The sequence below is a fragment of the Onychomys torridus genome, chromosome 20 (assembly GCF_903995425.1).
Source record: "Onychomys torridus chromosome 20, mOncTor1.1, whole genome shotgun sequence".
NCBI classification, from domain to species: domain Eukaryota; kingdom Metazoa; phylum Chordata; class Mammalia; order Rodentia; family Cricetidae; genus Onychomys; species Onychomys torridus.
Genome location: NC_050462.1, coordinates 14,388,526 through 14,415,938, shown reverse-complemented (window position 1 = coordinate 14,415,938; position 27,413 = coordinate 14,388,526). Strand labels below are relative to the sequence as shown.

The following is a 27,413-nucleotide window of genomic DNA, read 5'->3' as shown; positions in this document are numbered from 1 at the left end:
CAGGCAGACAGTACAATCACCCTTTGAAATTAAAACCTGTTTAATACAGAACAAAAATCCTTAAAAACTTCAAAGGATAGTAGGAGTTACCCAGAAGAAAGAAGAAAAAAACAGTGATACCATGAAGCGTACAGGCTATACATGACTAGTGTTTGGTTCATAAATTTTAGAGGTGCTGGCAACAAGCCTTTCAAACTATCAAGCTGGGCCAGTGAGATGGCCCAGTGAGTAAAGGGAAGACTGCCACCCGCCTACGGGCTGGATTCAATCCTTGGAATGTACATGTCCTCTGTCCTGGTGCATGCAAAGGGGGACAAGTGCTCCATCCCACAAACACATTCTTACAAATTTAAAATAACAGCAAGTCAGTGTCGTGGCTTGAAAGAATACCTTGCTTCCCTGAAATGTGAGCTAGAAACTGTTTAGAACCTGTTCTGAGGGACTATAACAAAAAGAAAATAGGCTTCAAGGATGGACTTGGCCAAACACATGTATTTCAGTTTCCAGTCCAATATTCACCCTTATAAATACCTACCAGCCCTTCCCCAGGAATGCTTTTCCTACTGAGTATAAACAAAACCAAATCTGAATATGAACCTTGAAGCTGATACCTTAAAGACAGTCTTCACAAGTCAACTCTGAAAATGGCTTAGGGGGGAAGAAAACAAAAAACAAAAAACCAAATGGAATTCAAGTGTTTAAAGCAGTGATTCTCAACCTGTGGGTCTCAACCCTTGGGGGTCAAAACACCCTTCACAGGGGTCGCCTAAGACCATCAGAAGACACAGATATTTACATTACGATTCATAACAGTAGCAAGATTACAGTTATGAAGTAGCAATGAAAATAATTTGATAGCAGGGGTCACCACAACATGAGGAGCTGTAGTAAAGGGTCACAGCTGAGATTTAAAGTCTAAGAGCAACTACACATCATCTATAGCCCCTTTATGTAATCAGGTTCAAAGTTGTAAGGTTTATCTGAAAAGCAGCTGTTTTAAAAGGAGTGTAGCACTGGCCATTAATAGAAGACTAAACTGAGGCCCTCTGTAGGATCAACTGTTAAGCACCTTCTTGAAAAAATGAGTTAGCCCTACACACAATGGATGATACTGCTTGTTCTCTGGCAAGTACTGATGGGTTATAAAACCAGGACCCGGAGTGCTCCCAACTCTGTAGAGGGAAAATGAATATTCAGAAACTGTCTCGGAACTCCGCTCTTGAGAACTGAGGGTGTTCCTCAGTTGTACGGTCCTTGTCTAACATGTGAGGCCCTGGATTTGATCCTCCGTGTCTCACACATATGCGAAGGAGCTTTTTAAATCCATGTGAGAACACATGCACAGGTACAAATATGCTGGCATATGTCCACAGGCTATCCCTGGAGAGACTCCAAACACACTGATGACTGAAGTTCTGAAGAGTGAGCATTTAGGTGCATTCTGGTTTCAGCAGTGACTGAACCCAGGGCTATGAGTATGAGAGGAGAGCATTCTGCCACTGAGCTGTATTCTCTCCTCATTTTATTACATTTAAAAAAAAGTGCTGTTATCCATGGTCATTATTACTTTATCAAAGACCACACCACACCAAGTTACAGTGGTACATACCTGTAAACCCACTCAGAAGACAGGCAGAAGGATGGTGAGGTCAAGGCCAGCCGAGGCTATCTAGTTCTAGCCTAGCATATAGAGTCTGGCCTTGTTTCAAAGCCAAAATAAACAAAGACTGACTAACACCAAAACAGCAACAAAGTCCTCAGTGTGTCAGGTATGAAAAAGGTAGTAAAAGCATGAATGCATGCGTGCATGTGTTCTTCTTACACTTCCTTTCCTATCCAGTCCCTGAGGCTAGAAGCCGCCATATTTTCTGCATAATAACCTTTAAAACACAAACAAAACAAAACAAAGAAATATCCACAAAAACAAGAAGGGAAATCTTTCAACTCTCACAATACAAGGACACATAGACTTTGTCTTTCCTTTAATCTGGAGGAGGCTTGTGTGGCTTAAGTCCCTACGGCAATACACAAGCCATACATGCTAAGCAAGTGCTGTACTACTGAGCACAGTACAAAAGCACAAGCCAGCCAGCTGATGGCTTAAAAAAAAAAAAAAAAAAAAAGCCAGAGGTCAGTTGACATTAGACTTTGGCCCCAACAGCCTCCTGGGGCCAAAGAGTAACCATAAAATTAGTGGACTATGCCAAGGTGAACAAACTGTAAAGGGGTGGCATGTCTCCCATGATGCTCCATCTAGCTTATCGGAGAGCTCCTTGGCCTATAAGTAAACATGAGTTCTCCTGGTTCCTGGTTCCTACAGCAGGTGTAAAAAGAGCTCAAGGCTGAGCACAGTCCAATAAACATTCTTGCTCCCTACCCTCAGCTTAACTAGGAGGCAGCCAGGTCGGGTCTGCACTGTTTCTAGCCTAGAAGTGAAAAGAATTCTAAAAAAAACTATAACAAAACAAGCACTAGCTAAAATAGCAAGCACATATCAGCAAGTTTGCTGTTTACAAATTCGGAAGGCAGCCTGCAGCCTTTTTGTTAATACGAACAGAAAACCATTCTGCTCATCTCTAAAGCTACTGTCAATAAAACAGAGCAGTTCTCTAATCCAGGTTATGACCATACCAAACACTGATCTTCCTTCCTTCCTTCCTTCCTTCCTTCCTTCCTTCCTTCCTTCCTTCCTTCCTCTCTTTAGATTTATTTACTTATGTATATGGATGCTTTAGTCTGCATGTACATCTGCACACCAGAAGGGGGCTCTGGAACTCATGGGAATACAATTACAGGTGGTTGTGAGCTGCCATGTGGGTGCTGGGAATTGAACCCAGGAACCCTGGAAAGGCAGCCAGTGCTCTTAACCACTGAGCCACCTCTCTGGCCCCCTGATGTTTCTTTTATTGAAAAACACAGCTTTTTCTTTTCCCTCACTGTGATATGTATTTATTTAGGACTGGACTAAATAAAGGCCACTAGCAACATGAGGCTGAAAGGGCACAGAAGAGCACTGATGTGGTGCTACTGGGTTCCCCGGAATATCGTGCACCCTAATAAACTTATCTGGGGTCAGAACAGAACAGCCAGTAGATAGAGAGGCCAGAAAATGGTGGCACACACGCCTTCATCTTGCCTATCACTTGGGAGGCAGAGATTTGTGAGTTCAAGGCCACATGGTGACACACACCTTTAATACCAGGGAGTGATGGCAGAAAGCAGAAAGGTGTGTAAGGTGTGAGGATCAGGAACTAGGCTGGTTAAGCTTTTAGGCTTTTGAGCAGCACTGTTCAGCTGAGATCCATTCTGGATGAGGACTCAGAGGCTTCCAGTCTGAGGAAACAGGATCAGCTGAGGAACTGGCAAGATGAGGTGGCTGTGGCTTGTTCTGCTTCTCTGATCTTCCAGCATTCACCCCAATATGTGGCTTTCAGGTTTCTTTCTATTAATAAAACCTTTTACGACTCATGCTACACACTTCCTATTTGCTAACCCATGTGCACATCAGTATGTGCTTACATAGATACAAATATATCAAATAGTTCTTAAACTATATAAGGCAACTATGCCCTTTATTTCCGTAAAAATCACTTGGGGGCCTATTATGAATCTATTATTCATCATTTTAGAAGCTAAAAAAAGATAATTTATTGGACTTATAATATTCAAACTATTAATTATATTATTCTTTCTCTTTATTTCCTCCTGAGTGTGGCCTTTCTAAACATGAAGAAAAAGGATTTAGAACAAGCACAGTAACAGGGACCATTCTCTGAAAAAGAAAATAAAGACTAGAAACATAACTTAACGTTAAGAACCCTGACCCAGCATGTGCAAGGCACTGGGGTCTATCCCTAGCAAAACCAAAAGGGGGGGAGGGGTAGAAAAAAACAAAGGACCAAGAAAGGGGAGGGAGGAGAAAGGAAGGCCATACACTTCAGGTAACATGGTACAGGAGACACTGTGGCTTGCAGAGCCAAAAACAAACCAATAAAAAACAAGACAAGTTCCCTGTGCAGGGTGATGTGGTCCAGGAGGTGTGAAAGTGCTGAATTTGAGAAGTGATTCCAGCAAGTCAAGGAGAAGCAAAGGTGTCCATCCGGAGCGCAGGAGCGGGACACACGGACACACACACACACACACACACACACACACACACACAAATAAAAGCCCTAGGGTGGGCTGGAAATAACACAGAGAGTGACCTGGACAGAGAGGTCATGGGGGTAGTATGGGGTGGGCATTTCTGCAAGATGCAAGAGATGGCTTCAGCTAACACTGGCTGCCCAGCAGCCAAGCAGAAGAGAACAGGCATCTTCCACCTACAACCTCCATCCACCATCGCCTACATCCTCCACCACGCCATCTAGCATCCAGGGAGGAGCCAGCCAGAGAGCCAGGCCAGGAGGTGAGACTGGTCCACTATGAAAGCTCGCCCGCCATCAGGAGCTTCTCTCAGGGTGATTACTCATCCCGTGTCAGGGGTGTATGCGCCACACTGCTTCCTCCAACGTCATGTCCTCCTAATCCTAATCAATCCAAGGAGGTGGGGAGACTTCTGTAAGACGTGACTAGGAGCTACTACACTCTTGATTGTGACTTGGTACAAACCACTGCAGTAGCGTTGAGACAAAAATTAAACGCCGGGCGGTGGTGGCGCACGCCTGTAATCCCAGCACTTGGGAGACAGAGGCAGGCGGATCTCTGTGAGTTCGAGGCCAGCCTGGTCTACCGAGCGAGATCCAGGAAAGGAGCAAAGCTACACAGAGAAACCCTGTCTCGAAAAACAAAACAAAACAACAACAACAAAATTAAGGCCTAACTTTGGCCTTGATGTCTGGGTACAAGTTGGGGGGCCTGAGTGGCTAACCCCAAATTCTCCTCTAATTTTTGTGTTACTAGAGAAGGTCCTCAGCCAAACCCAAACAATCATATTATTCATCAGTCTATGGAATTACTCAAATAAACCGATCAGAATAAGCTCCCTAGAGGAAGCAGGGTCACTCCACCTCTTGATCTATAATGACTGCCCCCCACAGTTCCTGGGGTTCATTCTGCTCCCATCTAGTGTTGCATGACACCTGGTGTTCTTCTCCAGCTGTGAATGTATGTTGACCTTCAGCTGGTGTGGTGCTTTGTGTGTTCAGCCAGAGCCAGAGCCCTAGGGTAAGAATCCGTCACTCACTAACCAGTAGAGAAACCGCCATCCACTAGGAGCAAGGTTCAAAAGCAGGTGCATTGGTGTTTTCTAAAAGAATTACCTTGAACAATCACATTGAGGGGTACCTGAAGTTGGCTTTGCATATGCTGAACTGTATTGTGTAAAGATACCTAAACAGGTTCTTGATAACATCAAGCAATATTCAAGTTGAAGGCATTAAGGATAACATTAGGAAAACGTGGCATGTCCCATGTTATAGCATGTTAAATGTTATATCACACAGAGACCTCACAGTAATGAAGTATGAGGGAACTATAAGCAAACAGTAGCTAAACCCAAAGGACTCTGCTTCACTCCCAGATCTTGTTTTATGCAGACCTGCTTCCTAACAGAAGGTACAAGCAGGAGAACTCTTTAGGGGAAGGACAGTAGGCTGCTTGGGGGTCTGTAGGGAGGCAATGTCAGGCAGGGTTAAATTGTTACTCATGAATAAACTTCATTCACTTCCTTACTCACAGATACCTATGAACAACTCCGGTACCATTTCTCTCCCATATGTTCAAGATACAATACTGATAGATGTCTGTTCTAGCCGGGCAGTGATGGCACACACCTTGAATCCCAGAACTCCGGAGGCAGCGGCAGGTGGATCTCTGAGTTCAAGGTCAACCTGGTCTACAAATCCAGTTCCAGGACAGTCAGAGGCTACAAAGAGAAACCCTGTCTCGAAAAACAAAAACAAAAACGAACAAAAAAAAAAAAAGGTCTACTCTAGAACAGCTATGGATCAATAATGCCGAAGATCCAAACAGAACCTTACCCTGGACACACGGGCCTATTTTCTCACAACTGGAAGATATAATGGGCATCAGGCAGATGTTTTCCTCCATTCTTTTATATTTATTTAGTGTTGAGGAATGGAACCTGTATGTTAGGTAAGTGTTCTCCCACTAATACAGCCCTTTTTCATCTACTATTTTATTCTTTGAAACAGAGTCCTGCCATGTAGCCTAGGTTATTCTCATACTCACGATCCTCTCGTTCCCGGGTACAGGGGTCCTAGCAATGTGCTCCTTACTATACCTGACTTTCTACACTCTCTTAATCCTACACATCAGTGTACCTTCCGCTAGCTGCCCTGCTGACTAATTCTGTTTATTTTTAGAATCCTTGAGAACCACCCCCTCAAAAAAAAAAAAAAAAAAAAAAAAAAACCTTGACAGTTAGTTCTAGCATGCTATGATAACATCTTCTAAAACTAGAGTCAGGGAAAATGAAAATGAAGTAAAAATAAACACGTACTTAAGAAGGAGATACACAGAGCTCCTAAGAACAGGCTCCTAAGAGGTTCTTATAGCACTGAGCATGTCTAGGAAAAAGAGAAGCTGTCCTCCACAGAGAAGGTGAACACTTGTCTCTGTCCAGAACAGACCTGTATTTGAAGCCAGGCTCCACCTTCCTTTGTCCATAACCGGTTAGCTGTTTAAGCTTTTTAATTAAGTGCTCCTTTCAACTATAAAACTGAAAGAATACCACCTGCTATTAAAGTTAAATGAAATAATGTGAGCAATCTATTATACGCAATAGACAAGAAATAAATACAACTGAAACTCATCTTCAGGGTCTAGGCAGATAAGTGTGTATGTAGTTCTCATTCCTCATCAAGGAAACTGTTCTTTGCAACAGTTGGAGACCATTACAGAAAAACAATGTGGAGTTGGGGAGCCTAGTCCCAAGTAATACAACAGAACTCCTACTAAGGCTCAGGGATCATCCAGGAAGAGGGGGTGTAAAGCTGATAAGAGCAAAAGGCACAGGGAGTTTGCTTATGACTGTGTCTCCTAGGAAAGTCAGGAGCTACAACCAGGAAGTCTCACCACATGACTGCTGCCTAACCAGAGCTAGAAGGTGACAGGAAGGAGGATGGTAGCCAGTGAGGCCTTGACCCACACAAAGAACTATAGACAATTAAGGAACTTGGAGAGCAAATAGTCCTCCCCAGGGAAGAGCACACCAACTGGTTATCCAATACCAAAAGATTAGCTCTGAAAACATACATACGATTAACGTTACACAGACCAAGCAGGCCGTATTTATCATTTAGGAGTATACATATATGTGCATATACATATGTACGCAAAACAACAATTAATGAAAAAAAAAAAGAGGCCATAAATTTGAAAGAGATAAGGAGAGGCATATGGAAGGGTTTGAGGAGGGGAGTGGAAAAAACAAAAAACAAAAAACAAAGGGGGGCTGGAGAGATATACCATAGGCTAAGAACGCTTGTTACTCTTGCAGAGGACCCAGGTTCAATTCCTACCACTCACGTGGTAGCTCACAAATGTCCATAACTTCAGTTCCAAAGGATCCAAGGTCGTACCTGACTTCCTCAGGGTCCAGCCATACATATGGTCCACAGACATACAAGCAAGCAAAACAAACACATAAAATGAAATAATAACTCTAAAAAATAAAATAAAAAATTAATTTTAAAGAAGGCAAAGCAAAACAACACACACACACACACACACACACACACACACACACACACACAGCCTTGAGAAGAAAAAGACATTAGGGTTTATCAAGCAGATAAACGAGCCTAGATTTATTCTGATTCACTCTTAGTAAGTCCAGAATTAGTACAAACTGGGTATAGTTATTACATGAATGAATTAGACTTAACCTTAATATCTGAGCAAAGATACAGTATAGTACAATTAGGTGTATCGACCTTGCCGTTTATTTTTATAATGCCTACAAAGTTAAGGAATTTTTTTTTTTTTTGATACAAGGTCTTAATTGCCCAAGCTAAGCTCAAATTTACAATCCCACCTCAGTCACCTGAATGCTAGTATTATGGACATATCATCATGCCTGACTTGCTAAGCACCCTTTCAAAGGATGAAGAAAAAGCAACCATTTGGCATAAGAAAATGCCAAACAACATCAAAATTTTAATTTTGAAATGAAGTCTCTGAGGCTTTTTCCACTTAAACCAAGTATGAAATCTATATTTAGAAACCAAGCAAGGATACTTTGCTTCCTACTGCAGAATGAAACATATTATCAAAGGAATGCGCCCACAAATAAAGTTTTATTGGGGCAGAGAATGTTCACATTTGTACGTCTTTGCATAGGCAGAGTTGCACAGCTGCAGGAGGAAAGTTGTGATCTGTCAAGCATAAACATTTCCCACTGGCCTTTTAAGGGAGAAGTTTGCTGGTCTGCAGTATAACTGTATCTGCCATGGACCAAAACTACAGGTGTCTGGGTCTCAGCCTGCATTTACTTAGTTTTTAACCTGTCTCTGCCTCAGCTTTCTCATTCAAAAAAGGAAGAAAACAATGGGCCTACCTAACAGAACTCTACGAGGATGGCTGAATCAAAGCAAGTCATTCACAAACAATGCTTCTGTACAGACAGCAAGTCTGCCTGTTCTTTGATCCTCTCCCACATAGCATTATCTGTGATACTAAAGGTGGAAAAAATGATTGCTACAACACTTAAAATCTAGAACTGTACAGACAATTACTTCAGAAGCGCCTCTGCATCAGCGGCTGTGTGAAACTGCTCACCACCAGCCGACTGTCTGAGCAGAATCCCTTCCCACACTGAAGCCACGTGAGCTTTGCAACACATCTCCTAGGGCTTCGTGTTTAACTGCGATGCTTCTGGGTAGCTTACCCCTCAGACAGTAAAATCCCCAAGCTCTGAATTATACTGTCCCTTATTTCTAAAAGAAGTAGTCACTGACCTAAAACACGGGTTCATTTAGAGGTGTTCCACTACGTCCTGAGCACACTCTTTATCTCTCTTTGTGTAGTAATTAATCACTTGAGGAAAGATTAAAGCAGAAATGGGCCTATCAGTGAGTGACACTGAAAACCACTGTCAGCAAGACAACAAAGTTGCTGATTTCTGTCCTTACATGAACATTTTTACAAACCGCCTTTGTTCTCTCTAAAAACAGAGGAGGCAAGAAATCCTGAGCGGGTGGAAGCCCCCATCTCTCCCTGTTTATAAGCGGCCAGCCCGTCAGGCTTTGAGCTAGGCCCGGACCTAGGAGGAGGAAGACAGGGTTCTGATCCCCAGCAAACTGCAAAGTCAGCCTGTCTTTCCTTCCCTGTTCCTCAAACAATAGACTCCCAGGGACAGTCTGACTCCTCCTAAACTTTCCATCTACGATAAAACTTTCCATATTGAAGAGAAAAACAAACCAACAGCCAGAACAAGAACTAAAAAAAAACTTCCCTGGTTAGAGCCGGTTAGAGGGGAGTGAGGAGGATACTTACCTTTTATTTTGTACATTTAAAATGTTGCATATAATTTTCACAATTAAACTAACATATAAGTAGATTAAAATCCCCATTCTTCCTACCCAAGTTTCCGAATCTCGATTATTTTAAACATTTCTCATTAACAACATTTTCTTTTCTAATATTCGGGAAGGAAAAGTCAAAGGTACTCCCATGTGGTCTTCCTCACAGACGAAAACAACACAAACCAATCAGACCTGCTTGCTCTGGACACCACAAGACTAGTTTTCAGCAGTCTCTAAAGGAACTCTTCTAGTACCCTAGATCTCTCCTTCCATCTCAGCCCAAGGGGAACACTCAATTCTTTGCATTTTGCAAGGTAAACAGAAGGAAGAAGAAATGTTTCCAGTTGAACATCAGATAATACGGTAAAGCAGAAACATGCACCAACTCCTTCAAGTTGCGCTCACAAACAGATTTGACTGACAGAGTCCCCCCAATGGGCTTCAGCAGAGCGGCTCACAGAGACCCTTCCTGAGACAAGAGTGCACTGGGCGCACAGAGAATACATTCACTTGGAGACGACAGATGTTTTGCTTTTCCATAGTACGAGGCTCAGTAAGAATTAAGCATGTTTCGAATTGCTCCCTTTTTGGTTTATTTGCTTCCGTACAGGTCTTGCTATAACACAGACTGGCATTGAATTCCTGACTCTCCTGCCTCAAAGTTCCTATGTTGTTAACACAGTGGCAGATGAAAAAGAGCTCTAGATCTTCTTTTTTTTTTTTTTTTTTTTTTGGTGTGTGTGTGTGTGTGTGTGTGTGTGTGTGTGTGTAGCTGAGGCTCGAACCCAGGGCCTTGTACTTGCTAGGCAAGCACTCTACCACTGAGCTAAATCCCCAACCCCAAGATCTTCTTTAAATTATTACTGTGTGAAAGAATGAACAGTTAACCAATAAGAACCACAAATAAAAGCATACCTACACTAACTCTAGCATCAGAAAAGCTCGCAAACTTAGCTACAGTTTATACACCGGCGTATTGTTGTAATATTTAAATTCTGTCCTACTAAAAGACTTTATGTATGTTAATGAGCTCAAATCCTTTTCTTTCAGCCACAGAAAACATTTGCCCTTCTAATTTTTTCGTTTACATTCTTCACTAAACATGAGGGTCGGTATCCTCTCCAGGCTGCTTGTTGGAGAGGGGCGTCTTTTATGCAGCCTGGGCTCTCCTGGGACCCTTGCTCCTCTCGCCTGTGCCTCCGGGGTGCTGAGAGCACACCAGACTCTACTTCCCAGCTCACTCCCTTTATCTTTTTTTTTTTTTGAAACAGGGTCTTACTCGGTAGCGTAGGCTGGCTGAGACCTTAATACGCAGCCCAAGAACTAGAAAGAACGCTGAAGACATGAAGAGGAAAGACATCACAATGGTCCTTTTCATTGTTAACTTGACAAAATCCACAATCACCCGGGGATGGAGTCATCCAAAGGGATGTCTACATCAGGCTGGCCTATGGCTCCTCTGTGGGGGGCTGTCTTGATTGCCTTAATTGATGTGGGAGGGCCAGCCTAAAAGTGGGCAAGACCATTCCCTGGGTTTGGTTCCTGGACTGTAAAAAAAAGACAAAGTGAGCTGAGCACGAGCGGGCGCAATCATTCATGGCTCTTTGCTCCTGATTACAGGTGTATTATATATATATATGCATTAAGCATGTATGCTTGTATATGTGTATATATAACACATACATATATATGTATAAATGTGTGTGTATGCACATACACACACACACACACACACACATTTCACAAAGCCCCTCACTGGGACATCTTGGTAAACTTGTGCTAATTCCAAAACTATATGTAGATTGTCTAGATTTTTTTTCATTCCTATTCTTGGCACATTTAAGACACATGAAGTTCTTTTATTTAAAATGAATTTCTTCAATCTTCAAGATGTTTTTTTTTTTAAACTTTTGATTTTTTTAGTTATACAATGACCTTTGCACTTTCTGAGTAGTCCGTGATATCAACAGGTCTGTCCTGGTTAGCTGTCTGTCAGTGTGACAGGATCTAGAGTCATCTGAGAAGAGGAACCTCAACTGAGAAAATGCCTCCATTAGATCGTCCTCTGGACAAGTCTCTGGGGCATCCTCTTCATCGGTGACTGTTCTGGAGGGCTCGTCTCACTGGGGACGGGTCCACGGCTAGATACACGGTCCTGAGTTACATAAGAAGACATACCGAGCTGGCCCCGGGGAGCAAGTCAGCAGGCAGCACTCCTCCAGGGCTCCTGCTTTGGTTCCTGGCCTGATTCCCTCCGTGATGGACTAGGACCTGAGTTATAACACGAAGTAAGCCCTTTCTTCCCTCCGTCCATCGCTTTTAGCCCTCATGCTCTATCACAGCCACAGAGAAGTAAGAAATGCAAGGTCTACATACAACAGTGTCAGGAACTGCTCTGTGGGTGTGGGGGCTCACACCAAAATGCCTGCTTTCTGGAGTTCTGAGAGGCAGAATAGTGGGGTTGGATGGGCACAGAAACTTTGGTTTAACTACTCCACAACACAGTCAGATGTTCCCAAAGAACTAGTGATGACGGACACACGAATGACCTTTCAGCCCAATTTCTCCCCTCCAAAGCTAGACTCTTTCAGTCAAGAGCAGTAGCTCCCCCAATCGATGGAACTGCCTTCCAAACTTAACAGGTGTTTCCTGTACACTCTGGAAGCCTGCTCGGTGGAACACTGGTTTACTCAAAACGCAGCCAGATTCTGACCTCATACAAATCAAGTAATATTTAACCTGACTACTGTTTGTACAGATGCAGTCGTCTGATGTGCGCCAGTATCAGTGAGGGCCAGTGGTACAGAGGCGCTTGTGGCCTCTCACAATGTTGATTCTCGTGTATCTGTGGGAGATAGTGAAGTATTACAAAAGAATGATAAGTTAGTTCTATGTAACTAATAAACACCTAGGGACAGGGCACCCTGCACTGCTTGATATACAGTAAAAATACAGTAAACACTATTATTTTCATTGTAGTATGAGCATTGTATGCTAGGCAATATGCTAAGGGAGAGATTAAAGACTCAGATGCACAAAAATGCACCACCACATTCATTTTTTTCTGTTTGTTTGTTTGGTTTTTCGAGTCAGGGTTTCTCTGTGTAGCTTTGTGCCTTTCCTGGATCTCGCTCTGTAGACCAGGCTGGCCTCGAACTCACAGAGATCTACCTGCCTCTGCCTCCCGAGTGCTGGGATTACAGGCGTGCGCCACCACCGCCCGGCTTCACATTGATTCTTTCAATAAGCATTTACCAAGTGTCTACTACATGCTAAAATAAAAGTTCGAAGCACTGGTGATAAAGCCATATAACACCATGCACCTACCAGTCACGAAGGCCATGTTCTAAAGAGACACAGTCAGGAACAGATAATGTACTGCCAGGAACAGGGAATGGCAGGGAGAAAATGAAACTGGAGATATGGAGAGAAAGCAACAAAGTCTGTGGAGGAGTGCATCTGTTCCTCTTTCTCAGTCAGAAGAGGAAGGGCTAGGGATATGACTCAGTGAGCAGAGCGCCTGCCTGCCTGGCAGGCACCAAGCCCTGGGTTTCACATCCAACTGTACAAAACTGGGTGTGGTAGCCCAGACCTGTCGCTGCAGCTCTGGGGAGGTGAAGGTAAGAGAATCTGAGGTTGAAGTCATCCTCTGGTACGCAGTAAGTCTGAGGCCAACCTTGTCTACATGATATCCTGTCTTTAAAAAGAAAATGACAAAGAGCCAAGTCACAGTGTATACTAAAAGTTAACACTGAATGAAGACTAGAAGGGTAAGAAATGACGTCTGGGTAAAGAGTTTAGTGGACAGAGGGACAAAGCTGTAAGGAGAATGGCCATGGTCAGATTAGTGTAGGTGGGTAATAAGATTCCGAGACTGGGAAAGCTGACTGTGCTCAGACACCCTAAACTACAGAGCTGGAATTTTATTCTCTAGCCAGTGGGGTACCAATGAGGTTTAGTAACAAAGTCAATCTTACTAAGAATAATGAACTAAGCTGGATATACAGTGTAAATCCTACACCCAGTAGGCTGGGGTAGGAAGACGGTGACTGTCGGGCTAGTCTAAGCTGCATGAAATAATAACACATGGGGTTGGGGATTTAGCTCAGTGGTAGAGCGCTTGCCTAGCAAGTGCAAGGCCCTGGGTTCGGTCCTCAGCTACAGAAAAAAAAAGAAAAAGAAATAATAACCCAGGTAATAAAATAAACCAAGAACTCTCATTAGAAAATCACACACACACACACACACACACACACACACACACACACACACACACACACACACACGGTGGCAGGGACAGCTTGGGAGGTAGCTTAATGGTCAGCATCTGCTTAGCATAAGAAAGGCCCAGGGTTTTTACCCCCAACACCAATAAAAGAACACAAAGAAAAGAAACAGCGATTTCACTGAGATGTATATATAGATGACAGGCACATGAAAGAATATTCAACATCACTAACTACCAAGGAAATGCAAATTAAGTACACTGGGATATCACTGTACACATATCACAATCTAAAAACCAGAGAACAGTGATATTCACCTACTGTTGGTCAAGATGCTGAGATTCCCCTCTCCCTCCATCCCTACTCACACAGTGCTGCTGGAAATAGGATGCGATAACTTCTGGAGGGAAAGGGTGGTTCAGCTAGTCATGACCTTGCTGCTCAAGTCTAATGACTGAGTTCAATCCCTGGAACCCACGTAAAGGGGGAAGGAGAAAACCAACCACCAAGTTGTCGTCTGCCCTCCACACGCACGCTGTGGCATGTATTTACACCCCCCCCCCACACGCACAATCATATACATACAATAATGAAAAATAAAATTTCAAAAAGGGCTTGATAATTCCTTATAAAACTGAATGTTAATTGAATAAATGTACTGTTGGGGCTTTATCCAAGGGAATGAAAATGTCTATCAACACAAAAACTTGAACCCAAAGAAATGTTCATTATAGTTTTAGTTGCAAGAGCCAGGCAGCAAAACCAGCCTGGGAATCACTTCACTCAGATACTCCTTGGTGATAATCATTTTTAAAAGAGACCTATTGATGTATACAATTTGGATGGACCTACAGAGAACCATGGTGCATGAAAAAAAGCCAATACCATAAAGCTGTATCCTGCACGGTGCATTTTACATAACATTACTGGGGTGAAATGTCTTAAATGGATCAGTTGCCAGGGACTGGAGGTGACAGAGGGGTGCGTGCATTAAAAAGGCAAGAACAGAGTCTGTGGAAACCTAAACCTCAGTGAACTGCTTCAACATCACTTTCTGGTTGAGATACTTCACAAGGTTGTAGAAAATGGTACCACTAAGCGACCTCAATTCAGTGTGATCAGCTTGTCTCTCTCTATTATTTCGTTGCTTCACTTGAATCTATAATTGTATCAATACAAATTTCCATGAACAACAATCAAAACCATTTCTAGAGACTAAGAGCTGTGGTGATATTGTGTTCTCCCAAAATATTGTGCACCCTAATAAACTTATCTGGAGTCAGAGAACAGAACAGCCACTAGATATATAGAGGCCAGAAAATGGTGGCACACACACCTTTAATCCTAGCATTCCAGAAGCAGAGATCCATCTGGATCTCTGTGAGTTCAAATCCACACTAGAAAAAGCCAGGCATGGTAACAAGAGCCTTTAATCCCAGAAAGTGATGGCAGGAAGCAGAAAGGTATTCAAGGTGTGAGGACAAGGAACTAGAGCCTGGTTAAGCTTTTAGGCTTTTGAGCAGCACTGTTCAGCAGAGATCCATTCTGGATGAGGACTCAGAGGCTTCCAGTCTGAGGAAACAGGATCAGCTGAGGAATTGGCAAGATGAGGTAGCTGTGGCTTGTTCTGTTTCTCTGATCATTCAGCGTTCACCTCAATACCTGGCTCTGGGTTTGTTTTTATTAAGAACTTTTAAGATTTGTGCTACAAAGAGCTGCCTAACATATGGATATAACAGAAGGCTGTGCTTCTTCATTTCCTAGAGATTTTTTTTTTTTTTTTTTTTTTAAAGAAAGGGCCTGACTCTGTAGCCCTGGCTGGCCTAGAACTTGATATGTAGACCAAGCTAACTTCAAATTCACAAAGATATGCTGACCTTTGCATCTCAAGTGCTGGAATTAAAGGACTGCCTTGATTAAATTCCATCAAGGTAAAAAATAAGCCAGGTGCAGTGACTCATTGTGATATCTACACAGAGAGTTCCAGGCCAGCCAGGGCTATATGGTAAGACCTGGTCTCAAAAAGAAAAGAAAAGAAAAAAATTTCACTATGAATTTCATTTATAAGTTACTATGAAAGTCCAACAAATAAATCTAAAATCTCAATTATCTCTGTGTCTGAATAGCTTAGGGGGGGAGGGGACCACCTGATAGTATCTCCATTAGCTATTAAAATGTCACTATGGTTACATGAGAAGCAGAGAGCTCTGAAATCAGCTGTACTAGGCAGAAGTCTTAGACATCCAGACTGCCTGCAGACGGAGGACACTGGAGCTCATCAGGCCCTTCCCAAGGCCAGAACTGTGGCTCATCACTGCTCCCTTTCCACCCTGCCTTACCACGTGAAATGTGGGAGAACAAGAGAGGCAGGAAGTGGGTTACACAAGGCAGAGAAACAACACACGTTCGTGTCCGCACGGGGAGACTAATCACTGCAGGCCCCTACTCACACGCCCTTCCACAGGAAACACCCTGACCACCAGGCTAACAACCACGGGGCCATTTCTCGGTAGATTTTAATTTGGTTCAAATCGAGGAAACATTACACATCCATTGAAGGTTTGAATTATAGGGTGGTTCGAACTGAAATACAGTTTGAGTCCTTTCCTGTAGCTGTATCTCCCTAATTGTAGAGTCAATCTTCCCCAGCTCACTTTGGAGAAACCTGTTACAACTCGTGCGGCAATTAAAGTATGTAAATAGTGTGAAAATACCCAAGAGGTGTGCACAGAGGTAATATAAGTATGACTTATGGCACTGATTCGCTTGAAATGAGACACACTATGGTTACTTGGGCCTAGGCAGGATGAACCATGCCAATAATAATAAATATTAAAAATAATAAATGATAAAAGGTACAATGGGATAGATGACTGAGCCCTCAACACACACACACATACAGACACACATATACACACACACATACACATACAGACACACATATACACAACACATACACAAACACACATACACACATATACACACACATACACACACAAACACACATATACATACACATACATACACATACACAAGCACAAACACATACAGACACACACACATACACACACACACACACACACACCCCGAAGATCAATCTTGTCTATTTAACTTCTTAAGTCAGTTTCTATCTGCTATGCCAAGGGGAGAAAAGAAAAGGAAGGGGTTGGGGATTTAGCTCAGTGGTAGAGTGCTTGCCTAGCAAGTGCAAGGCCCTGGGTTCGGTCCCCAGCTCCAGAAAAAAAAAAAAAAAAAAAAAAAAAAGGAAAGGAAAGGAAAACAAAATACATCAACAAGCAACAAGTGGCATCTTAGTCAGGGGCAAATGCAGCAAGGCTCCGACGGGCCAAGGTTAGTGACTGACCCACACAGTAGCCATAGCAACAGCAGCTCTGTCTAGGAGCATCTCTACATCTGTCCTGACCGAACACACACCTGCATCCAATGTCCAGGTCTTAAACTTCTCAGGACCCCAAATCTCCAGAAAGTGAAACACCATCTGTGTTTTCTTTTTAAAAAAAATCTTGGATTTCACTGTCTACTGTTCATCCATCTGCCTCTCTGGGAGAAACACTACCATTTATTTAAGCCCATTTTTTCATTAAGATAATAATGCCAGCGCTAGATATAGACAGATAATCCTTCAAGTGTAACATATGCCCATCATCCCACTGCCGGGGAGGCTGAGGCAGGAGGGTCCACAGTTCGAGGCCAGTCGGTCTACATAATAAGGTCTTGTCTCAAAAAGAGGAGGGGATATAATTTTATTATATAAGGTACTTTAGTCTTACAAAATTATTTACTCTGGGGAAATCTATAAATAGTGATTGACTTTATTAAATGAGAGAACTTTGGAGGTTAAAAAAAGCGCCTGACAGCATGAGGAAAATAAAACAAGAGATTAAAAAAAGCAAGTATTACAGCTGGGTGGTGGTGGCGCTCAACTTTAGTCTCAGCACTCAAAGAGACAGAGGCAGATGGATCTCTGTGAGTTCAAGACCAGCCTGGTCTACAATGCCAGTTCTAGGACAGCCAGGGCGGGCTATTACACAGAGAAACCTTGTCTAAATTTTTTAAAAAGCAAGTATTACATGTCACAAATGTAAGTCATGCACCACGCTTTTCATGTCATGAATGACCACACTCAACTAGCAAATGACAGAAACCACATTTAACTTGCTTTGAGTGGTCACCACCACTGAAAAGACCAAATGAAAATGTGATATAATTCAATTTCCAAAGTTTGAAGCATCTCTTGCCTGACCATAAATAGAGAAATCACTTGAGTTCTTCCTGCTTGAGAAATCTGGGTATTATGACTAGATTGAGAACAGGAATATTTCTTCCTTTGTATCCTGGATAAAAGGTCCACAGTCCTCTACCAGTATTAAACATAATAAAATATCAAAACCATGGCTAACAGTGAAGAATAATAATCTGAAGATGTGAGGATTTGAGTCAGTATGCCACAGGATCAGAACTTGTATGGGGGAGGGGGGGGAAGAGGGAGGGGAACTGTGGTTGGTATGCAAAATCAATTAAAAAATGTTTTAAAAGAACTCGTAGTTCAATAGTTGGTTATCTATGTACTATCTGCATGTCCCTGAGCAAGTTGCTTAGTTTCCTGTCTATTGAAAACAATGATAAGATCCATCTTGCGGAATAATGAGGACGAAGTTGCATAGGCAAGAGCTCCTGGCATAATTCTCGACCTGTCAGAAAGGGTAGGAGCTTCTCTGGTCACAGATCAAGTCCACAGTATCTGATGTGGAGAGCATTTCCAGTCCCTGAGATGCTCCGGTTCTGACTTTTTGGTGGGGCAGAGAAAGCACAGGATTGGAGGGGTCTGATAGTATGAGGAAGCAAAGCGTTGTTAACATATACTGGTGGCACCCGACAGTTTCATATTTTTGAGCCAGGTTTAGTGGTATGCTCAGGCTGAGGCAGGAGGATGATTGGAGTCTAGGAGTCTCAGCCTGGGCAACACAGTAAGATACACTCTAACTCTTGCCCCGAATTGCATGCTGAACACGCCTGCTTAATTCAGACATTGACCTCCCTGACCCATGTCAAACACAGCGAGATAGCCATGTAATTCTGTGTTCCGGTGCAGCTGGGAGAGCTCTCCTTAACTAGGTAACGGTGTCTTTCACAAGAGAGCTCAGTGATGATGCAAGGCAGTCGGAATCTTCCCACCATGGGGATGAAGTGAGCTTTCGAATCCTGACTGTCTCTAGAAGGGGAAGGGAGGTCTGGAGCTCAAGGATGGAGCCCCGCTCTTACAGCTTCTCATCTTCCTGATAGGGGAAAGGCCGGGAGTCTTGCTAAGGTTTTGATTTTATCAACGAGTGAAGAGGCTGATAGGGAAGCTTTGCAATGACCTCTTTAGTTATAAAATGTAGTAAGTCCATGAGTATAGTTAACCTAGAACTACTGAAAGGTATAATGAATTAATTTCAAATGACTTGATTTGGGGGAAGGGAAACTCCTTAATAGTTTCCTGACCCCCAAACTCCTGACAGACTGACATCGGAATCTTTTGCCACCAACTAAACCCTATCTGGATTTGTAGATACATCTCCCCATGGCCTAATCTGAGTGGTTGAACCAATGTCCCCTCCTCCTTAGCCATAAGTATGTATGGTGGGGCGTGGGGTGGAGAAAAGGATTCTCATCAAAATCATCTGACTGCTGATACATCCAAAGATTAGTAGAAAGGCAGGTACAAATTCCTTGGACTTGAATTTTTAGCTGCCAAACCATCACAAATTCAGAATTTCTTTTCAGATTTAGACAGCCCCAGTCAATCTATAACTCTTTATAATGTTCCAAATGATATCAGGATGTGTCCCAGTGTGACCACCTATATAAACATTATTAAGAGACTGACTTTGACAAAATAAATGATCTAAGCAAAATACACAAAGTTTTCAATCGAATCCACATGAGCTAACAGTTGAACAAGTAGCCACGCCATTTTGAACATAGACTACCTACACTTGCTTTTCTTTTTCATGTGAACACTCATGGGAAACTCTCTTTTTGGTTTGGTGTTTATTATTTAACTTCTCCTGTAGCAGAAACGAAAACACTTGCTAACTGGAAGACAAGATCTAGGAAATGGCTCTTGAGGAGGAGGGCTCTAGCCTCCAATCTGCCGGCAGTTCCGCCATTACCCTTTCTCATAAAACCACTTCAACGTGATTCAAGTTCTTCATAAACGGGTATAATGACACTCCAACCCCCCTCAAGTGGAACCAACAGGAGTCCATGTAAACACAAGATTCTGAGAAACTGGGAAGGTGACTGCAGGGGACAGCTGCTCTTCCTGGAAATCACAGCTGAGCACTTGACGTCACTGACAAGCTACGAGCCAGGCCTGTCTTGGCAACTTCTGTGACAGATTCTTTTTGACAACGTCAAAACTACTTACAATCCGTTTTTCCGACAGATTCACAAACAAATGACCAGAGGCAGGTTACACCACCAAAGCAATTTCCCCTGACCACCAAGACAATAGTAGGCAGTCCCTTCTTTCTCTCTCTTTTTTCTTGAAACAGGGTCTCTGACTTATAGCCAAGGCTGACCTTGAACTCAGCTCCCAGTTTTCTTGCCTCCATTGACCAAGTGCTTTGATTATAGGAATTTGCCACAATGCCCAGCTTTGAACTTACTTTGAATTCAGAATATTTTCTTTGTCAGTAATTCTTCTTAGAGTCTCCAAACCAAAATGTGTTATAATGCAAATCATTCTCTGTACCTAAAGTATAGTCTTAAAATTTTTTTTTTGCCAGGCGTTGGTGGCACATGCCTTTAATCCCAGCACTCAGGAGGCAGAGCCAGGCGGATCTCTGAGTTTGAGGCCAGCCTGGTCTACAAAGCAAGTTCTGGGAAAGGCACAAAGCTACATAGAGAAACCCTGTCTTGAAAAAAAAAAACAAAATTTTTTTTTTGAGGTAGGGTGTCACATAGCCCAGGAATTTGTTATATAGTCAAAGATGGCCTTGAACTTCTGATCCATTCCTGTCTCTACCTCAGCAGTGTTGGAATTACAGCCACGACTACCAGGCCTATTTTTGGTTTTGTTTTTGTTTTCAAGACAGGATTTCTCTGGAGCCTGTCCTGGAACTTGATCTGTAGACCAGGCTGGCCTCGAACTCACAGAGATCTGCCTGGCTCTGCCTCCCGAGTGCTGGGATTAAAGGTGTGTGCCACCACCACCCGGATTCACCATGCCTATTTTTATGCACTGCTGGGGATTGAACCCAGGGCCTGTGCTAGGCAAACACTTTACCATCTCTAGGCTTAGTTTTATAATTTTCTTAAATTCAGGCACTGTGGAGCACATGTGTAATCCCAGTACAGAGAGAACTGAGGCAGGAGGATTGCTGCAAGTTAAGGACAGTCTGGGCTATCACAGTAGAATACTAGGCCAGCCAGAACTACAGAGCAAGGCCCTGCTCAGCTGTACTCCCCACCAAAATGGCATTAAAATAAATAGGCTAATAGAAACATCGTACTTCTTTAATCCAAAGGACCCTAACAAATACATCTGTGATTTCAGGAAAAAGCTGACAATTTTAAGGACTGTCTGCAAGAACACAGAAAGCTTATAAAAGTCAAAAGTCATACACAAGCACAGTTGTTACTTATGAATTCCTGAAAGGGGAAAATGCTCATCCCTTTCTGTACAAACAGGACCCTGGATCTGGAATTCCCCTGAACTACCTGAGGACCACCAGGCCAAGTTCACCTTCCCCACTTCTTCATTTCCTCCTCAACACACAAACCCACTACCGGACCTAGATTTCCCAAAGCTAGAATGTTCATTTCAGTACAACAGAAACTGCTCTACTACTCTGGTTTCTGACTTCGGTCCTGGGCAAGTGTTCCCAAAGCAATCTTGTGGGGCAAGGCACATGTGCCAGTGACCAGATTTCTTTCTTTCTTTGCTTCCCCCGAAGCATTTGTAATTTATTGTCTGTTTGAGACAGGGCCTCATGTGGCCCAGGCTCGATTATGTAGCTGAGGATGACTCAGAACTCAAGGTCCTCTTGCCTCTACTTCCCAAGTACTGCCCAGCTTAAGATCCTGACAGGTAAAAGATAAGCAGACCACTGATCAGCATGGGAATGGACCAAATCTATTAAGATGCCTGCAACTCAAAAGGGATTTTCTTTGGAGTAGAGGTTAGGTTACTAGCCTAACATGTTTAAAAAGAAAAAAAATACAAGAGGGTTAGAGGGTAAACTGGAGAGATCGCTCAGTGGTTAAGATTCACTCTTACAGAGGACCCAGGTTCAATTCCCACCACCCATATGGTGGATTATAACCATCTGTTACTCCAATTCCTGATCTGATGCCATATCTGACTTCTATAGGTATCAGGCATGCACACAGTATACATACATACATACACACATACAGGTAAAATGTTCATACATATAAAATAAAATTAAAAATCTAAACATTAAAAGTTAACAAAGGCATGACAGGAAAATGAATACAAAATTTAAAAGAAATGTAATGGGGAGTGATAGAAAATAAGACCATGGCATTAATAAACTGAGAAATCATACCCTTAACTCTTGAGTAACTGCATATTCAAGGTAGAAAAGGCTAATGTGGGCCACTCTTGACAAACAAACTAATAAAGGTAGCATTATACTTTCTCAGCTAAATAATTACTTTTCCATTGCTGAGTTTGTTTAGTGTTTTTTTTTTTTTCTCAATTTATGTGTTTGTGTGACTGTACCCTTCACATGTACAGGTGCCCACAGAGGCCATAAGACGGTGCCCGAACCCCTGGAGCAGGAGTTACAGGCAGCTGTGAGCCATCTGACATAGGTTCTAGGAACTGAACTGATACCTCTGAGCAGTAAGTACTCTTACCACTGAGCCTTCCCTCTAGCTCCCCAGAGCTCAGTTCTTAACTGAAAAACACAGAGAGATGGGTCAGTGGGTAATGCTTGCCACACAAGCTGTAGGACCTGAGTTCAAATCCCTAGAACTTACACAAAGTTGACACAGCAGGGTGCCCATCTGTAACCCCGGTGTTCCTATGTTGACACAGTGGTGGCAGAACAGGAAAACCCCTTGCAGGCCCACCAGCCTGATGTCCTTGGAAGGAAGCCGTGGGAAACCAAGAGATCCTGTCTCCAGAGGTGAGAACTGAAGACACCAGAGGTTGTTTTCTCTGACCTCCGCATGTGCCATACTGCAGCACTCCCGAACACTTGGACCACACGCACACCACATCCACACGCTTGCACTTGTGCACCACAGTTTTCTTAAATCTCCAGCTAAAATGTGCTTCTGCAAGTGTTAAAAGTAAGCTGAGTGTGATGATGCTACACACCCATAATCTCAGTGCTCAGAAAGTTGAGGTACAAGGGTCTTGAGTTCAAGGCCAGCCTGAACAACCTTCATAATGAGCCCCTGCCTTAGACAAGGTCTAAGACACCCAACGACTCAAAAGCCAGTATTTGACAACCCATCAATTTATCTACTCTGACCATCCCCCCACAAAAAAATGGCTGAACAAAACTGTATAATTTACTAATTTCTAAACTTTATTTTAAAGAAAAAGGAAATATTTACCCGGAAGAAATAAAATCCAACTCTTGTGGCCACAGTGTCAAACATAGGGTAAGTATGTAAACAAACAGATTTGCCAAATCTGTGTGACTAGGAAACAGTTAAAGAGGCTTACACATATTTGATATTTCCTGATACTGAAAATAACTCTCAGGAAAGGGCTGCTGCTGAGATGTTATGCGTCCCACCCCCACCTTCTTGTGGTGCGTGATCTTATCTGTGCCATGACAACATAGAAATTGCTCGTTAGTGCAATTAATTTGCCGCTTGTTCATTTATTGTCTAGTCACATTAATAAAATTCAACAATACCACCAGATGGTACACACAATCAGATGTCTGCTAGGCCAGGTCTGCCCATTTACAGTACAGATGCCCTGTAAAGAGCTACTGGGTGGTGTATTGAGCCTGGTCCCATGTTTAACATGGAGAGAAACAACCAGCCAAAGATAGTATTCAGTCTTCAACAAGTAATGAAGTTACATAGTGTAATGAAAAAGAAGTTATTCTTTCAAAAGAAGATTTATCTGTTTTTATGTGTACTGGTGTTTTCCCAGGATGTCTGTGTGGGGGTGTATGTATGTGTGCCAGATCCTCTGGAATTAGAGGATGGGAGCTGCCATGTGAGTGCTGGGAATGGATCCCGGGTTCTGCAGAACAGCTGGTGCTCTTAACCACTGAGCCATCTCTCCAAATTACTCTTAAATCTACTTCGTTTATTTTTAACTTATTTTCTGGAAGACCAAAATATAAATGCACACCTGTTGAGACCCAGACTTAATTCACATTTCTAATCCTACTTCTGTTTCAGGCTCCCACTCTCCCTCCCAAGTCCCACTAACATGCCCTCCCTATGGTTATAAAAACAGAACCAACCCATCAGCTCCTGAACGCCAAGTCTGAGCCTGTCTACTTAAAAAAAAAAAAAAAAAAACCAAAAAAACCGCAGGCTCACGTGTCACCACATCTCTCAGGCTGTCTCTGTTTCTGGTGTACTGAGGACTGAACCTGGGATCTCATGCACACTAGGCAAGTACTGCACTAATGAGCTGCACCCCGGCCCAAAGTGGTCCTCGATACCCCGTTAGACGGTGCAACTGTCAATAAAAATAGCATGGACTTTAATTACCTGTTGCCTCATGGGGAAGAGTTCCTCGCCAAGAAACACTCATCTGAACTCTGAATGCACACAGGCTTAATATCCATTTAAAAAGTAATCAGAGGGCCTTACTAGATCACTTAGAAAAATACAATTGCCATCATTTTTTAAGTGCCTATAAAAACAAACCTAAGTATTACAAAAAAACAAAAAAAACAAAACTTCTGGAATGTCTCCAGGTAAAGTTTTCTTCTTAGAATCAAGACACCTGCTTCAGTTTCAAAGGGAAATTCTAATAATTGAATGTTATTATTACTTCGCAGATTATTCTACAGTTGGGTATCATTGATGACCTAAACTGTACAACCTTCCCTAAGAAATCAAGCTTCCTAAAGAAAAGCAGTAGCTGCAAACTCGCCACCTGTACCCAGTACAACAGAGATGCATATCACCTGCTAACTGTTTCAGGGCAGTAATGTCTTACTTTAGGGAGAGGCTTTACCCCAGCCTGAGTGGTGACCCAAGCCTACAATCCTAGCATCCCGGCACTCCACACGTAGGGAGGTACTTTGGCAGGAAGGGGTCAAGTTTGAGGCCAGCCTGTGCTATATATACAGAATTCTAGGCTATCCTGGACTAAAATCATGTCTAAAAAAAAATTAAATTAAAAAAAAAACAAAAAACAAAAAACACACAAGCAGACAAAACAACTGCCCAGAACACTAGAACCTTCTAGAGTGACTCACATCCTACTTCCAATGAAATCACTTTGGGGCACAGGAGCAGTAAGCAAACGGTGACACACGCCGCGGCGGCTTACGTTTCCGTATCCAGGAGAAGTGGGCTTCCTCCCTCCTTCACCTGCCGCTCCATCTCTTCATTCATCTTTCCCAGCGAGCTGCCCAGGACCTCTCCTCAGCCTCTTCCCCTCTCTAGTTACTACTCAGGCCTGCTGCAGTCAGCAGAGCTCAGTGCAAGAGAACCATGGCCGGGAAAAGAGGGGCCAGACTTTCTAGAGGGAGAGGAAGTAAGGAAGTCTTTGCTTACTAAACAGCCCCCCCCCCCAATCACTCCTCCTTCAACAACATCCCTCCCAGCTGATTTCAGCTCTGCCCTGATTTCCTCATTCTTCTTGTCCCTTCACCAGAGAACCTACAGGTCCGCTGGCTATTCCTCTGAGATAACAGATCAATCCACCCAGGCCAATGCTCCAACCCCAGCCACAGGATCACAAGGAAGTCCCACATGGGACAGGCAGGGGTGGTGCTCAGCTTTAATCCTGATACTCAGGAGGGAGGGGCAGGCAGATCTCAAGGTCAGCCTGCTCTACAGAGTGAGTTCCAGAACAGCCAGGGCTACACAGAAAAACCAAAAAAAAAAAAAAAAAAAAAAAAAAGAAAGTTCATCTGGGGGGGTGGTAACTCTTAGCTGGACTTGGGGATTAAAAACCTTTACCTCCATTTCCAACACCAATCTTTGGGGAACACAATGAGTTACAATTGTTGTTAATAGTCTATAACCCTAATCAGAATTTGGGGCAGTCTACCATTTAAATATCTCCTGATAAATGGCAAATAGGTTATTACAGACTTGTAAATGTTCAGGTTTATGAAATATCTATGTTTTAAAGAGGGTGACCATTGGGATACCTCTGAGTTAACCAAATAGATTTACGTACCCAGAATTTTGGTTGCTTAAATATCCAGACTCCAAAGCTAGTGACCCTCTAACCCAGAGCCCCAGAGAAGACCCAGATTCCCTTCCCTGAGGGCTGAGACACTGTTAAACAGAGTCTTACATGCTAGGCAAGTAAGTACTAGACTTCGGAACTACATGCCCAGCCGGGATCCTGCATTTTGAATTAATTATTCCAAGGCACGGGTCTACATTTTCAGCAAACAGACATACCTTCGGGATTCCACTTGAATCTTCTCAGCTCCCAGTCTCTCATTTACCTCATTTCGTTTTACCAGGGCCCTCCTTCATTGAAGAGTTGCATTTTGCTTTCTCTGAACAAGCTCTCAGGCTTGAGTGGGACTCTACGGCTGAAGCGTTGGCTTCGGCGGGCACATTTTAGGTTTCTCAGAGTCCACCGGGGACTCCCTGTTGATGGCTTAAACCAAACTCTCTGGAACACGAACTTGAAGCAGAAGTCGCCCACTCTTCACCAGACTGTCCTGGACAGCTTGCAGCCCATCCAGTGCCACCCTTGGCTTCCTCTGGTCTCCAGAAAGCACCTTCTTAGGAATGCTTGACCAGCTACACTGGCTGGTCTTCTACATTAGTCCCTCCAAACTGCCTCCCCTCAAGCCAGCAGCAGAGCAGACGAACAAGTTCCAGAAGTGAAGACCCACCCAGGAGATAGTGGTAAACCCTCAGGGAACAAATCCTAAGGATCAAGCCTCCCATTACAAGAAAAAAATCTTATCATAGCAAGGACAGCAACGTATCTGAAGAAACAAACCAAACTCATCACACACATGTGCATGCGCCCACAGACACATAAGTAATATGCAAAAGCATGTTAAAAATACCAATAAAGTTGCTTCATAGTAGAACATCACACATCTGAAAACAGATAAATTCTTCAAATAATTGGATGCCAAGTCTGTAAAAAATCTACGCTAAGGAAGAGGTTTTTGCCTACATACTAACATTCAGGAGTAGACATATAAATAAATCGGAGTCAGCTGTGAGAAAAAGCAGGCAAGGGAATGAAGGAGCCTTTTACAGGGAAGAAGAGGAAAAGCAAAGATGATGATAAAGAAGACACTGTGAGAGCATCTGAAAATTAACATTAACTCAAAACAATCTGCTTGACGGTTTTATTTCTTTAACTCACCCACTAATTCACATGGAGTCCCTATGTGCTCGGGAGGTCTCTACCTGTCACATTTTAAGACCTGAGTTCTCAAAGACCATGGTTGCAACCTAAGGGTAAGCTGAAGGCTTCAAAATACAGAAGGACTGCAAACACAGGGCAAAGGCTACCTCTGCCCCACAG

At 43.0% G+C, this 27,413-nt stretch overlaps 1 protein-coding gene across 1 annotated transcript in view; it reads right to left on the bottom strand.

Annotated features, from left to right (window-relative positions):
* The window catches only part of Fgd6 (FYVE, RhoGEF and PH domain containing 6), a 121,174-nt gene that overhangs the window by 83,448 nt on the left and 10,313 nt on the right, over positions 1-27,413 (bottom strand). The window lies entirely within an intron of this gene.